Source organism: Meles meles, chromosome 7 (assembly GCF_922984935.1).
Source record: "Meles meles chromosome 7, mMelMel3.1 paternal haplotype, whole genome shotgun sequence".
NCBI lineage: Eukaryota > Metazoa > Chordata > Mammalia > Carnivora > Mustelidae > Meles > Meles meles.
Window position 1 is genome coordinate 26,496,036 of NC_060072.1, and position 13,756 is coordinate 26,509,791.

Here is a 13,756-nt window from a genome sequence, read left to right on the forward strand (position 1 = left end):
GGCAGCAACCTCTTCGACCTCAGCCACAGCAACTTCTTCCTAGGAACATCGCCAAAGGCAAGGGAAGCAAGGGCAAAAATGAACTATTGGGATTTCATCAAGATCAAAAGCTTTTGCACAGCAAAGGAAACAGTCAACAAAACCAAAAGACAACTGACAGAATGGGAGAAGATATTTGCAAATGACAGATCAGATAAAGGGCTAGTATCCAAAATCTGTAAAGCGCTTAGCAAACTCAACACCCAAAGAACAAATAATCCAATCAAGAAATGGGCAGAGAACATGAACAGACATTTCTGCAAAGAAGACATCCAGATGGCCAACAGACACATGAAAAAGTGCTCCACATCACTCGGCATCAGGGAAACACAAATCAAAACCACAATGAGATACCACCTCATACCAGACAGAATGGCTAAAATTAACAAGTCAGGAAATGACATATGCTAGTGAGGATGTGGAGAAAGGGGAACCCTCCTACACTGTTGGTGGGAATGCAAGCTACAACTCTGGAAAACAGCATGGCAGTTCCTCAAAAAGCTGAAAATAGAGCTACCCTATAACCTAGCAATTACACTACTGGATATTTAACCTAAAGATACAAATGTAGTGATCCGAAGGGGCATGTGCACCCTAATGTTTATAGCAGCAATGTCCACAATAGCTAAACTATGGAAAGAACTGATGTCCATCGACAGATGAATGGATAAAGAAGATGTGGTATGTATATATATATATATATACACACACACACATACATATATACATATATACATATATATACAATGGAATACTATGCAGCCATCAAAAGAAATGAAATCTTGCCATTTCTGGTGATGTGGATAGAACTAGAGGGTATGATACTTAGCAAAATAAGTCAATCAGAGAAAGACAACTATCATATGATCTCCCTGATATGAGGAAGTTGAGAGGCAATGTGGGGGGTATTGGGGGTAGGGAAAGAATAAATGAAACAAGATGGGATCAGGAGGGAGACAAACCATAAGAGACTCTTAATCTCACAAAACAAACTGAGGGTTGCTGGGGGGAGGGGGGCCGGGAGAGGGGGGTGGGGTTATGGATATTGGGGAGGGTATGTGCTATGGTGAGTGCTGTGAAGTGTGTAAACCTGGCGATTCACAGACCTGTACCCCTGGGGCTAAAAATACATTATATGTTTATAAAAATTTTAAAAATTAAAAAAAATTACTGACAAAAGAAAATGTGTGTATGTGTACACACACACACACAAATATTTATCATGTGTGTTAAATATATACGTATATTATATATCTGCTCACATAACAACCTTAGGAGGTACTACAATTGTCCTTAGTTTCCAGATGAGGAAACTGAGGCACAGAGGTTATCCAAGTAGGCAGTGGATCTAGGGTTTGGACCAGACAACATGGTTCTGGTACCTGCTTTCTGCTTCCTTGCTCTCCTTTCTTGGGCGGAAGACCCCAGAGCTAGCCTCAGCAGCTGAGATCCATGTTGAAAATGAAGAGCTGTTGGTTCATGTCCAGGAACAGATGGACCAGACGTTGGTGTTACTGATGCTCTTTCAAAGGTTCCAAGAAGTTCCCGTACAATCACTTCCCAAGTGTTTACAGAGCATAGTGCGTGCTGTCCCAGGGACTCCGGGAGGAGAGAAAAGAAAACTCTCTGGGGCGCTGCTTGTGCTGAAATCCATGCTTTTGGTGCCCAGAGGGCTGGGGGTAGCAAGTAGTCCAGGCCAGGAGGTGGGGCAGGGGGCAGGGGGGGAGGACACTTGTTCCCTCTTGTAGTTTCCACCAGAGATGCATTTAGGGTGTCCTGCCTGACCACCTTTCTCCTGCCCTCATCCACTCCTCACAGGGCAATTGCTCCTTACCTTCTGCTTTCCAATATACCACTGTTAATAATAACATAAACAATGATGATAACATGGTGAGTCAGTGAATAGGTATCACGTGCTTACTTTGTGCCTGGTGCCATTACGGGCATTTGGGATACACAGTGATCTAAGCTACACCCTTGCCCTCCTGGGGCTGACGTCTAGCCAGGGAGGTAAACTATAAGCAAGTAAACAAATACGTCCACCAGGTGTGGACAAGTTTGTTAAAGGAAAGCAAAGCAGAGCGAGGCTAGGGCTCCCTGCTCAGTGGGAATCTGCTTCTCCCTCTGCCCCTTGCCCTGTTCATGCTCGCTCTCTCCAATAAATAAATAAAAATCTTAAAAACAAAACAGAGTGAGGATAGAGAGGGAGGGCAGGAGGGCTATTTCAGGTGGTGGCAGTGGGGCTCACTGAAGAGGGGACATTTGAGCCAAGACCTTAATGAAGGGATGAACGCAGGTCTTACTGAGGACGAAATTGCAGCCAAGTTCTGGAGGGATGGGACAAACCACGGGGACGACCGGAGCAAGAGTGTTACAGGGAGAAGGGGCATCAGAGACAAAGGCGTGGAGGTGGGAGCTCGCTGGCCATGCTTGATGAACACCGAGACCCATGCGCTTGGAGGGAGGCACAGAGGAAGGCTCAGCTCCTAGTTTAGGACCTTGGCTCTTACTCTGTGTGAGGTGGGAAGCAATCAGAAGGTTCTGGGCAGAGAGGTGCTGTTACCTGGCTTAGAAAATAACAACAAGGGTAACCCCGGGAGAGCTGCTGCTTCTTAGTGCTTCTGAGGCCTATCCCCACAGCAGGTGCCATCCCAGAGAATCCTATCAGCGACCCTCCCAGGTAAGCATCACTAGTACGGGACTCCTGTTCATTAATCCCAGCCGGGCCCTCCACAGAGCTCAGTGACCCTCTGGCCTGTGGGCCCTCATCTTTTCCCACAGGGTGGGTGAAGCCTGTCTCAACCGCACTCCTCTTCCTTGCCTCATGGGCCCAGTCCCACACCTATAAACCTATCTGTACCCTCGACCTTGGGCCCCTAGGTACCCTATCTTTGAGAACCTCAGTCCGGTTTGGCCGGCACAGGGCGGCCCAGCTAGAGCCACGGTGTTGTTGGCCTGTGTCTAGGTTTGCACCAGCGGATATGAGGGGAAGGCTGTGGACTCTTCCACACACACCTCCCCCCACCCCCCGCCTGATTTCTCTTTCTCCTCACAGTCATGATTTTGAAGAAGAGTCCCTACTTCCCGCCTCAGGTGGTCTGGCCTCCTTCGTCCCAGCTGGACCCTCCACCCACACCGCCCCCCCCCCCGCCCCCACCGCCAAATGTCCTTAAGCTAACCCCACCAAAATGGTCCTCACCCATCCTGCCAATAAGCAGCTGGCAGCTAAGTCTTGGGCTACGTTCACACCTTCTCCATCTGGACTGCTCCAAGGCCAGCGACACGGTCATGGCCACCTCCGTGGCCCCCCGTCCTCCCTGGCATGCGGCCAGCCTTTCTGACGGGTCCATTTGAAGTCTATCCCTGAGCACCCTCTTACTCTATAGGCGCCGTCCCGTGACTTGTTATCCTTGCAGACATCCAAAATTCCAACCCCAACTCACCTCCTGGATTTTAGTCCTTCCAACTGTCTATAGGACTTTCCAGCGGCATGTCCCAGGATGCCCGGACTTGCAAGACCCAACCTGAGTCAATGTCACCACCTCCACCGACACCGTCCCCCGCCCCCACCGCCAAACGTCCCTAGCTAACCCTCCAGCAGCTTTCACTGTCTCTCCTGCTCCATTAGCCGGTTCTGCAGGTCTTACTGGCCTCACAGCCTACTGCCCTCCTCCCGCTCTCGTTGCCGACGTCCTGCTTGATTCTGTCCATCTCTAGCTCTCATCCACGCTCTTACCAAGGCCTAGTTATTCCATAAAGGTCACCTGGGAAGTTTCTGAAAGTGCAGATTCTTGTGCTCCCCACCACCACCCCGGCAGTCTGATTTAGTCTGGACTCAAGGTAGGACTCAGGCGTCTGCATTTTTAATAAGCTCCCCAGGCCATCCCACAAGGTGGTCTCCAACCGCGCTGTAGGAAACCACATTACTTAGCCTCTCCTTAGTCTGGTCCATCTCTACATGATTAATTGGTACAGCTAGGACTACCCACTATTTTTGGAACACTTATCATACCTCAAGACTGTGTTGAACCCTCCATAGGCATATGTCCCATTAAACAATGCTTTGTTTTAACTACTAGTATGAGCCCCATTTTACCTTTGAGAAAACTGAGACACAGAGAATGAAGTTAACTAGCCCAAGGGCACGGTCCCTCTGACCCAAAGCCAAGTTCTCCGCATTACATTTTGCCACCTCTCTTGCTTCCCACACTTCCCACTCACCTATTTTTCCAAGTGCACCTTGTTGCTTTACGCCTCTGAGCCTTCGTCTATGCTGTTCCTCTCTTTCCGATGGCCATCTGTGTTGGTTTTCTACAGCGGTATAACAAATTACCACAAAGTTAGCAGCTGGGCACAATACAGCTGCTTCTTTGCTCAGGTTCCCACAAAGCTAAAATCACGGTGTTAGCTGGGGCTGTGTTCTCACATAGAGCTCAGGGTTCTCTTCCAAGCTCATTGGTTGTTGGCAGAACTCAGTTTCTCCTCTTTCTCTGCTGGCCAGGGGTAGTTCTCAGCGCCTAAAGGCTGCCCACATTCTTTGCGGTGCGTTGCCCTTCATCTCTAGAGCTGGCAGATGAGATTCTTGCCTAGGATGCATTCTTTCTGCGCTTTAAGTCTCCTTTGCTGGGACAAGCCTAGTCTTATCAAAGTGGCCTGATTAGGTCAGGCCACCAAGGATAATTTCCAGATTTTAAGGTCAGCTGATTGGCGAATCTTCATGGCGTCTGCAAAATCTCTTACAGCTGAACCTAAATCCGTGTTTGAGTAGCTGGAAGAAGGTGTGTGTATAGAAGAAGGGGGGTTGGGAACCTAGGGGCACAGACTTCTGCCCACACCAGCTGATATACACAGCTAACGAATCACGGAATTCTACCCTGAAACTAATAACACACTAGATGTTAACTACCTGGAATTTAAATAAAATTGGGGGCAGACCACTTAGCTGAAGGATTGTTGCCTTCCTCTATGCCTCTAGACAGAGTTAAAGTCCCCCTCTGTTTCCTGGACGGCATCCAACAAACACTCAACATCTGTCCAATGTAATGTCATATTTGTTTACAGCTCCATTCCCCACAAGCTGGGCTGTCATTTACTTGAGGCCAGGGCCCAAGCTTTAGCTATCGTTGTATCCCCAGCCCCTAGAATAGCAGCCAGATCCTTACGCACTTGCTGCGGGAGAGTGAGGGATGTGCCCGAGCCAGCAGTACAGACAAGAAGAGCATTTTACTTAGAGTTGCACACAAGGCAGGGGAAAGGCTGTGGGCAGAGCCCCGGAAGTCCCAGGAAACGTCCTGGGTCAGCGCTGGCTCTTCCAGAGCTTTTAGCTGGGGGTACCAAGGGCAGGCAAGTGCAGCTTCTGAGACCCCAGACAACTAGCACGGCCGTGACGGTGAGGCGTATGAGCCACTAGGTGTCACTCCCGATCCAATAAAGAGCGACCGGGTCCTTAAGGAGGGCCCTTCCTGCCTTCCTGGGGAAGGGAGCTGGTTGGTGACTTGGATCCACCCATTGTTTTCTTCTGGGTCACACTCCAGACCTTCCTCTCTGTTCTTCAGCTCCCCCGACGGACACAGTCGGGGTCTAAATCAGGACAGACAACAGATCAGGGGCTCAGGGTCGGGGCCCCCTGACTATCTCATTCAGCCTCCCGATGCTGCAGATGAGCAACCAGAGTGGGGGCCTGGTGAGGCGGGGCGCAGAGCCGGCCTCGGCCCCCACGTGGGTCCAGTGCGCCTCTCCCTACCTCCGGGCAACCCCCCCGGAGGTGCAGGGGTCCCGACTCTCGGCCTCAGGGGTGTCCTGGACGGTCCCGCGAGGCTGTCCCGCGGTGTTCCTCCCAGGACACGTTCCAGGCGCTCAGGCCCTACTCAGTCCCCTTTCCCACGCGGAGGTCTCTCAGCCCTAGGGGTCTCCGGCCCCTGCGCTTCACAGCTCGGGGAGGGAATGGTGACGTGGCCCAAAGAGGGTCCTGCGGGTCCTTTAAGACCTGCCATTTCCGATCCTTTCAAGCAATCTGGCCTTTCTTTGGACTTCAGGGATGGGAAGTGGGGAGCGCCCCAGCTTTCTGGGACCAGAGCGATCAGTATCTGCAGTGAACCGCATCCTTCCCCTTGAGCCGGAGGAAGAGTGGGGCTGTAAGGGCGGTGGTCGAAAAAGACGTGTGAAGAACACCTCCCCTGGAAGAAGTTGGTCTCCCCTCCCCGGGGCCAGGACCGACCGCGGACGGGCGCACCGCGCGTGCGGGCGCCTCTTGCTTCACCCCCGGCAGAGGGCGCCCTGCCCGCGCACCCGCTCCCCGCCCGGCACACCCGCCCCGCTCCCCACCCCGCCCAGCCCCTGGCCCTGCCGCGTCCAGGCCGGGCTCCCAAGCCTGGGCTCGGGATCATCTCACAGTCATTTTCGTCTGCCTTTGGGCACAGCCTTTGATTGTCCTGTTCCTTTTGGTCCCAACTGATTTACTGTTCATTTTTATTTTAAGTGAATATTGAAAATCATTCGCATTTCCTGGAGCACTGGGTAAGAAAGATTACGTGGCTGGATAGGACTCCAACTCAGGAACTTGACTCAGGATCCAAGCTCCTACCAGGGCTCACCCACCGAGTGACGAATCTTATGTATCAATACAATAAATTCCTTAAAACTTGCAAAGGGGTTTTCCCATGGACAGCTTGACTGACTCTATCGGTTAATCTCTTTCCTCTTTGCCTGAAAAGGTTGATTCATTTATTTTCCAGCCAGGATTTTATTGAGCACAGAGGTGCTTCAGGCCCCAGGGTGAAAAAGGCAGGCTTGATTCCTGATTTAGTAGAGGAGACCTATTGAACAAGACGTGCAGGAAACATGAATTTGTGGTAAATGGGATGTATGCTACAGGAAGACGAGTCAGCTGAAGTCCTCACCTGAATCTTAGCCACAGCTTGAATTCCGTGCTCTTGCTGCAGTTAATGGATGCAAATCAGGGCCCCCCAGGAGCACATGAGTCAGTGTTTTCAAGGCTGCCTGTCTCCAGGTGAGGGGACCTGAGTCAGTCTTCCTGGAGTTTCCTCCCTACTCATTTACACTCCGGGGATGAAGGCACTTGGTAAGGTGTTAACTATTTTGCATGATGAAATTCCCCTTGCAAATTTCTTCTGCGACCTGGTGATTAACAAGGTCTGAAAACAAGAAAACAGCCCTGGGTATTGCATCCTGCCCCTCCTATCCAGTGCTTATTGAGCATGTACCAGGTACAGGGCATGTGCTCAGTGCCAAGGAGCCAAAAAGACACTAGAGACCAAAGGAGGAATGTGCTAAAAGCTGAGGGGGTGGTACAGAATATGGCTCCCAGAGTTTGGGATTTTTATGAACGGGTAAAAATGACAGCTCTATTAATTAAAAGGTTAAAAGGGGTCTAATATAACAGTGTCTTAAATGAGATAGAAGTTTATCTCTACCAAGAAAGGTAAGTTCTATCTTATTTCTCTTCTATGTTTGACCTCTCTTCTTAAGGTCATGGTCCTCTCACGGTCCAAGATGGTTGCCCCAGTTCTAGTCATCACTTCCGGTAGGAGGGAGGAAACGATAAGGAAGAGGGGCAGAGGGTAGGGAGTGGGTAATTCACAAAGAAGGCTCCCGGAGCCCTTACAGTTGCAAGGAAAGTGGGATATGCAGTTCTTATTTTGGGGAACTGTGTGCCCAGCTAATAACTGGAAATTCTGTTACCGCAGCCTTTGCCGTTGAGCCTGACTTAAGGTGTCAGCATCTAATTTTGCCAGTATGTATAAAATGCCCTGACAACCCTTTCTCACTATATCACAATGCCACCCCCTCCGCTACAGGCTTTTGTAATTTCTCACCTTGCATTAATGCAACAGCCTCTCTCTGTTGCCAGGGTGATCAGCCCAACATGTAAATTTAATCCTATCAGCCTTCAGCTTCAAATGTCTTGGTAGATCCCTATTGCATTGAAAGAAAATGTAAACTCTTAAAAAGACCTAAAGTCCTGTTGTCACCCTGGTGTCTTCCGGAGCCTGATCTCACATGACTCTCCCACATGCCCTCAATAGTCCAGGCATGCTAGACAACAGGCCGTGGCCAGGATGTTCCCTTGCTATCCCCTCTGCCTGGAATAGGTTCTCCTCCATGCTTGGCAACTTGGCCGATGTCTACAGAACTTCACCGAGGTTAATCCTCATCGGGAAACCTTTGCGGAGTGTGTGTCTGACACGTCTCGTATCTCCTTCTCCTTCCTCCTCCACCCCCACCTCCATGCACAAAGCCAGACCAAGTCAAAGAACCGGATGCCATTGCCTGGGTCACAGTGAGTTCCAGCCAATGGTTGAAGCACCAGCCACCTTTGCAAGGGGGCTTCTGGCGGTGGATGTCTGGTTGGCCCTTTTGGCCACACCCTTTCTTGAAAGACTCTCCCTCTCCTTGCTCATGCCTCTCCCTTGGCCCTCTCTGCCATTTCTGTTTCCTCTTATTCTGCTCACCCTGAAATGTTGATGTCTCTGGAGATAGGTTTTGATCTTTTCTTCTTATTCCGCGGACATTCTCCCAAGATTTTTCATGCTCTTTTATGACTTCACGTGCCACGCATTGAGTTCTAAATCTCGATTTCAGGATTAGATTTCTCTTCAGAGCTTTGGACGTGAATGTCTAGCTATCTACAGAATATGCGGGAAAGGCATTGACGCAGCTTCACCTTCCCACCCCTAACCCGACACCCACCCCAAAGTATTGTTGCCTACTGCAGGCCTGGAGCCTGGAAAACGACCCTTTGCCTTTGCTTGCTCCTTGGCTCAGGGTGTGCACCCCATCTGGCACCCCTAGAAAGGGCCACCGGCCAAGATTTTCCCTTTCTCCACCACTGTGTTCTGCCACAGTTGTGTGCCTTCTTTCCACTCCTTGAACACACTGAGCTCTTTCTAGATGTAGAACCTGCCCATTCACAGTTTCCTCTTCCTGGAAGGCCCTCCCTGCATCTCCTTTATGGCTCAGCTCCAGGCTTTCCTCCTAAGAATAGCCTTACCTGATGGCCTGGTCAAAAGGTACTCTCCCACTCCTGCCCCCTAGCCACTCCCCATCACCTCTCCTCAATTCTGTCCATGGTAGGACTTGCATGCTCTGAAGCCATCTTGTGTATTTCCTTGTTTATTGTTTCTAAGTGTACAACCTCTGTCCCCACCTTGCTCGCTTTTGTAATGACCGTATGGCACGTGCTCTACTGATATGCAGTAAATGAATGCAAATAGGAAAGAAGGAGAACTAACCCCAAACTCCTCCAGGCATTGTCACTCAATGGAGTAACAATGTTTAGGAGTTAAATTATTAGGGCCTTTTACTGACTTGAGTAAATATAATATGGTAACAAGTATGGCGTGTTCCACAATCAATGGGCCTTATTTACACGTATTTACATCAACTCCTGGAACCCACACCTCAACCCACACTTCATCCCACACAAGCTCCGGGAATGAACAAACAACTTGCCTTGAGAGAGGATCCAAGTCAGCTTGGAGGCAAACCTGACGCTGTGATTTGGGGCTCATTTGGGTAACACGGAAAGGATCTCTGGGGTATACAACTGTTGATGGGTGCATCTGCGTCCTTCTTTTGGGCTCATGTCCCTGCCGGGTGTGTGGGTGTTCAGTGGATGTTTCTGAGACACTGCCGATAAACCCAGGTTTACCAAAGGTCCACCTCTGCAGACATCACCTTTCGCTTTGTGATTGCAGCAGATCTCCCAGGCTGTATGGGCAAGAGGTGCGGGCTAGCTCAGGGGCCCTGAGAGAAGTTGGCCCCCACCCTCATCAAGACTTGAAGTTTAAATAGTTTAAAATTAAATATATTAAATTAAATTAATAAAATAATTAAAATTATAATTTTATGGATTATAAAAATTTATAAAGTTATGAATAAAACATATTTTATTTTTATATTTATATATTTATACATTAAATATTTATATAAATATATGTATATAAATATATTTATATATTTAGTATATTTATTGTTTATATAAATATGTTTATAAATATATATTAATATAATTAAATAATTATATCTGTCTAGACATATTTATATAGTTAATATATTTTTCTTTTTTTTTTTTTTTTTAAAGATTTTATTTATTTATTTGACACAGACAGAGATCACAAGCAGACAGAGAGGCAGGCAGAGAGAGGAAGAGGAAGCAGGTTCCCTGCTGAGCAGAGAGCCCGATGCGGGACTCGATCCCAGGACCCTGAGATCATGACCTGAGCCGAAGGCAGCGGCCCAACCCACTGAGCCACCCAGGCGCCCCTAGTTAATATATTTTTCAATAGATATTATTATATATGTTATATATAAATATATTTAAATGTAATATATATTTATAAGTACATTAATATAAATATTCATACATATTTCTACTTTAATGCTTATTTTAAAATTTTATTTATGTTTATATATAAATATATGTTTATTTATATTATATCTATTATTAATATATACTTATATATTAATATAATTAAATATATCAAATAAATAGAATATTTAAAAGTTAAAATTAAATATATATATAAATTGATATTTCTTTTAAAAATATATCTGAAACAACTGAACTGTCCATTAACAGATGAATGAATAGACAAAATGTGGCTTGTCCTCCTAGAGGAATATTGCTCAGCCTTTAAGAAGAACAGAGTTCTGGCACACGCTATGACATGGGTAAACTTGGAAGACATTACACTAGGTAAAACAAGACAGAGAAGAATGAATATTGCACAATTCTCTTTATGTGAGGTGCTCAGGATGGCCAAGTTCGTAGAGACAGGAAGTAGAGAGTGGTTCCCAGGGGCTGGGGGGACAGTGGGACATGGGAGTTTATTGTTGGATGTTGAGTTGGGGGTGATGGGAAGGTCTGGAGCCCCGTGGTGGTGCTGGGACCATAACAGTGTGAATGCTTAATGTTACGAAGCTGTAACTTTAAAATGGTTAAAATGGTAAATTTTATGTTCTGTATATTTTACTACCGCACACCAAAAAAATGTATGTCAGAATGTGTTTTCCAATGTGTCTTTGACTTGTCTACCGTTACTCCAACAGATTTCAGAAGTTGTACTTGAATTGCATTTTATTTTATTATTTTTTAAAAAGATTTTATTTATCTTACAGATGGAGAGTGAGAGACAGAGACAGGGCATGGGCAGGGAGGAGGAGGCAGAGGGAGAGGGAGAAGCAGACTCCTGCTGATGGGACTCCATCATCATGACCCGAGCCAAAGGCAGACACTTAACAGATTGAGCCACCCAGGTGCCCCTTGAATTGCTTTTTAAATATGTGCTATGAAAACAATGAATCATGGAACACTACATCAAAAACTAATGATGTATATGGTGACTAACATAACATAATAAAAAAAATACGGCTATGAATTTGTTTACTTTAGAGGGCCCATCGGTCCTAAAACAAGCTCAGGAAAAAGTATGTGTGTGCACATGAATGTGTGTGTGTGTGTGTGTGTTGGGTGTGAGGGGACAATCGGTATAAAAAGAGCCAAGGAGTTAGAAACTGAGGTGGAGAAGTCACCCAGCTGCTGGCTTCTCTCTTTGCTTCCCCTGCATGGACATTTTGTAGAAAATGGTAAATGTCCTATTTCACAAAATCCAAAGTCTAAGGCACAGATGTACCAAACTTTACAAGCCTCAAGTCTAAAACTTTAGGTAAAAGCGGAGGTGTGAGCATTTGTCACTCATACGACTGTGGAAGTGAACTTCCTTCATTTCAGAAATATTTATGAGCACATGCTGTGTCAGACTCTGGGGAGAGTATGACCCCTCCAATTCCGGTAAGCAGGACTGGCTCCATGATTTGTGGGGCCCAGCACAAAATGCAAAGGCAGAGTCTGGTAGAACAGTAGGAAGAATTTCAAGGTGATGACAGCAGAGGACTGAGCCAAGTGTGGGGCTCTTCCAAGTGCAGGAGTGGGGGTGGGGAAGGGGTAGCCACCTGCAGAGGGCTGGGCCCATGCGGCCACAGGGTAACAGAAATGCTCCGGTCAGCCTGTGGACGGCATCAGCAAGGCCCTGAGAACAGGGGCTTCTCATTGTCACGTTCAATTGCCCCCTACTTTGAGTTCAGTAAATCTTCTTGACCGTTTAACATGCACTTGAACACCTGTCCATAGCACCATTCAATAAATGTTCTTACACTGTGATCGTCCATTCAAAGAGATGAGACTCTTGTCCTGTTTGATGTTTGGGTCTCCATCTCTACTCGCCCCCCCAGTCGCCAGCATGCTGGGTAAATATATAGGTACTCAATATATACTCATTAAAAGATGCCGTGACTGATTCTGGAGTAAAATATGGATAGCGTAGAATGATGACAGAAGCTGATTTTCTACTAGGATAAGGATGAGTATGACAACTATGATTTATACCGCCTATAGACTAGCCACTGAAGTAGTGCTTAATAGAAACTTCCTGATTTAATATTCTCACAAATAAACTTATAAAATAGGTAGTTTTCTCTCTATTTAGAGATGAGAAACTGAGGTTCAGAGAGATGAGGAACTTCCTCAAGGTCACACAAGTAGTCCCTGAAGGAACAAGGATTCAAACCTCACTTTAAAGCCCTTGAGATGTCCACTAAGTCACTAAGCTCTGTTCCCCAGCCCCCCAGCCCCCACGTGCCTCTATGCTGCCTAAAATCTGATGAAGAAACCAGAAACTGCTCTAAAAATTGAAGAGAAGTTTTCTCCCTTGATGTCATTTGGAATGGATATTTCAATTTCTGAACGTAGGATAGAAAATATCCGGGAAGGGGCGCCTGGGTAGGTCAATTATCTCAGGTCCTGGGATCGAGCTCTGCGTCATGGGGCTCCCTGCTCAGCAGGGAGTCTGCTTCTCCCTCTCCCTCTGCCGCTCCCTTCCATTCGATCTTTCTCTCTCTCTCTTAAATAAACAAATAAAATCTTTAAAAAAAATTAAAAAAAGAAAATATTTGGGAAGATCGTGTTTCAGTGCACATGATTAGTAAAGTATGTCAACTCCAAATCAATTCAATTTATCGAGGCATTCCTAAGTGTAAGACACTGGGCTTCACGCTGAGGGGAATCCAAGAGAGACAGAGAAACTGCCCGCAGAGCGAAGTGTAAGACAGGCACACAGATGGAGAGAGAACAGAACGAGAAACGGTGTTTCCATGTGAACACCCAAAAAAAGTGTGTCTGCCTAGAACGACAGGAGAGGTTTTAGAAGAAGGTAGCCTTTAGAGGTGGCCTAGAATTGTGGGGAGGATTCTGCAGGGAGAAGGAGCCGGGGCCTGTCCTGGCAGAGGAGAGAGGGGAACAGACACAGTCTGACCTCTGCGTGGAGAGTAAGTGTTCGGGGTGGAGGGGTGGCAAGGTGCAGGTGAAGCCCAGAAAGTTAGGTCAGTACTACTTCATGGGCGGTGGGGGTGGTGTGGGCGGGCCTTGGACCAACACAGGGGTCCTTGTACTCCATTCAGTGAGGTGAGCCTCCGGCAAGTTTCAATCAAGAGACACACAAGATTAAAACTGGGCACTGGGAGACTGAAGCCAGCAGCTGTGGACAGAGAGCTAGAGGTCAAGAGCCCGGAAAGAAGGGGAGGCCAATCCAGGGGACACACAGCAATGGCCTGAACTTGGGTGGGCTAAGGTGGTGTTTCAGAGACTCTTTACAGGATTGTTTTTTTCATCACAATGAAGGCAAAAGAAAATACCGCTGTG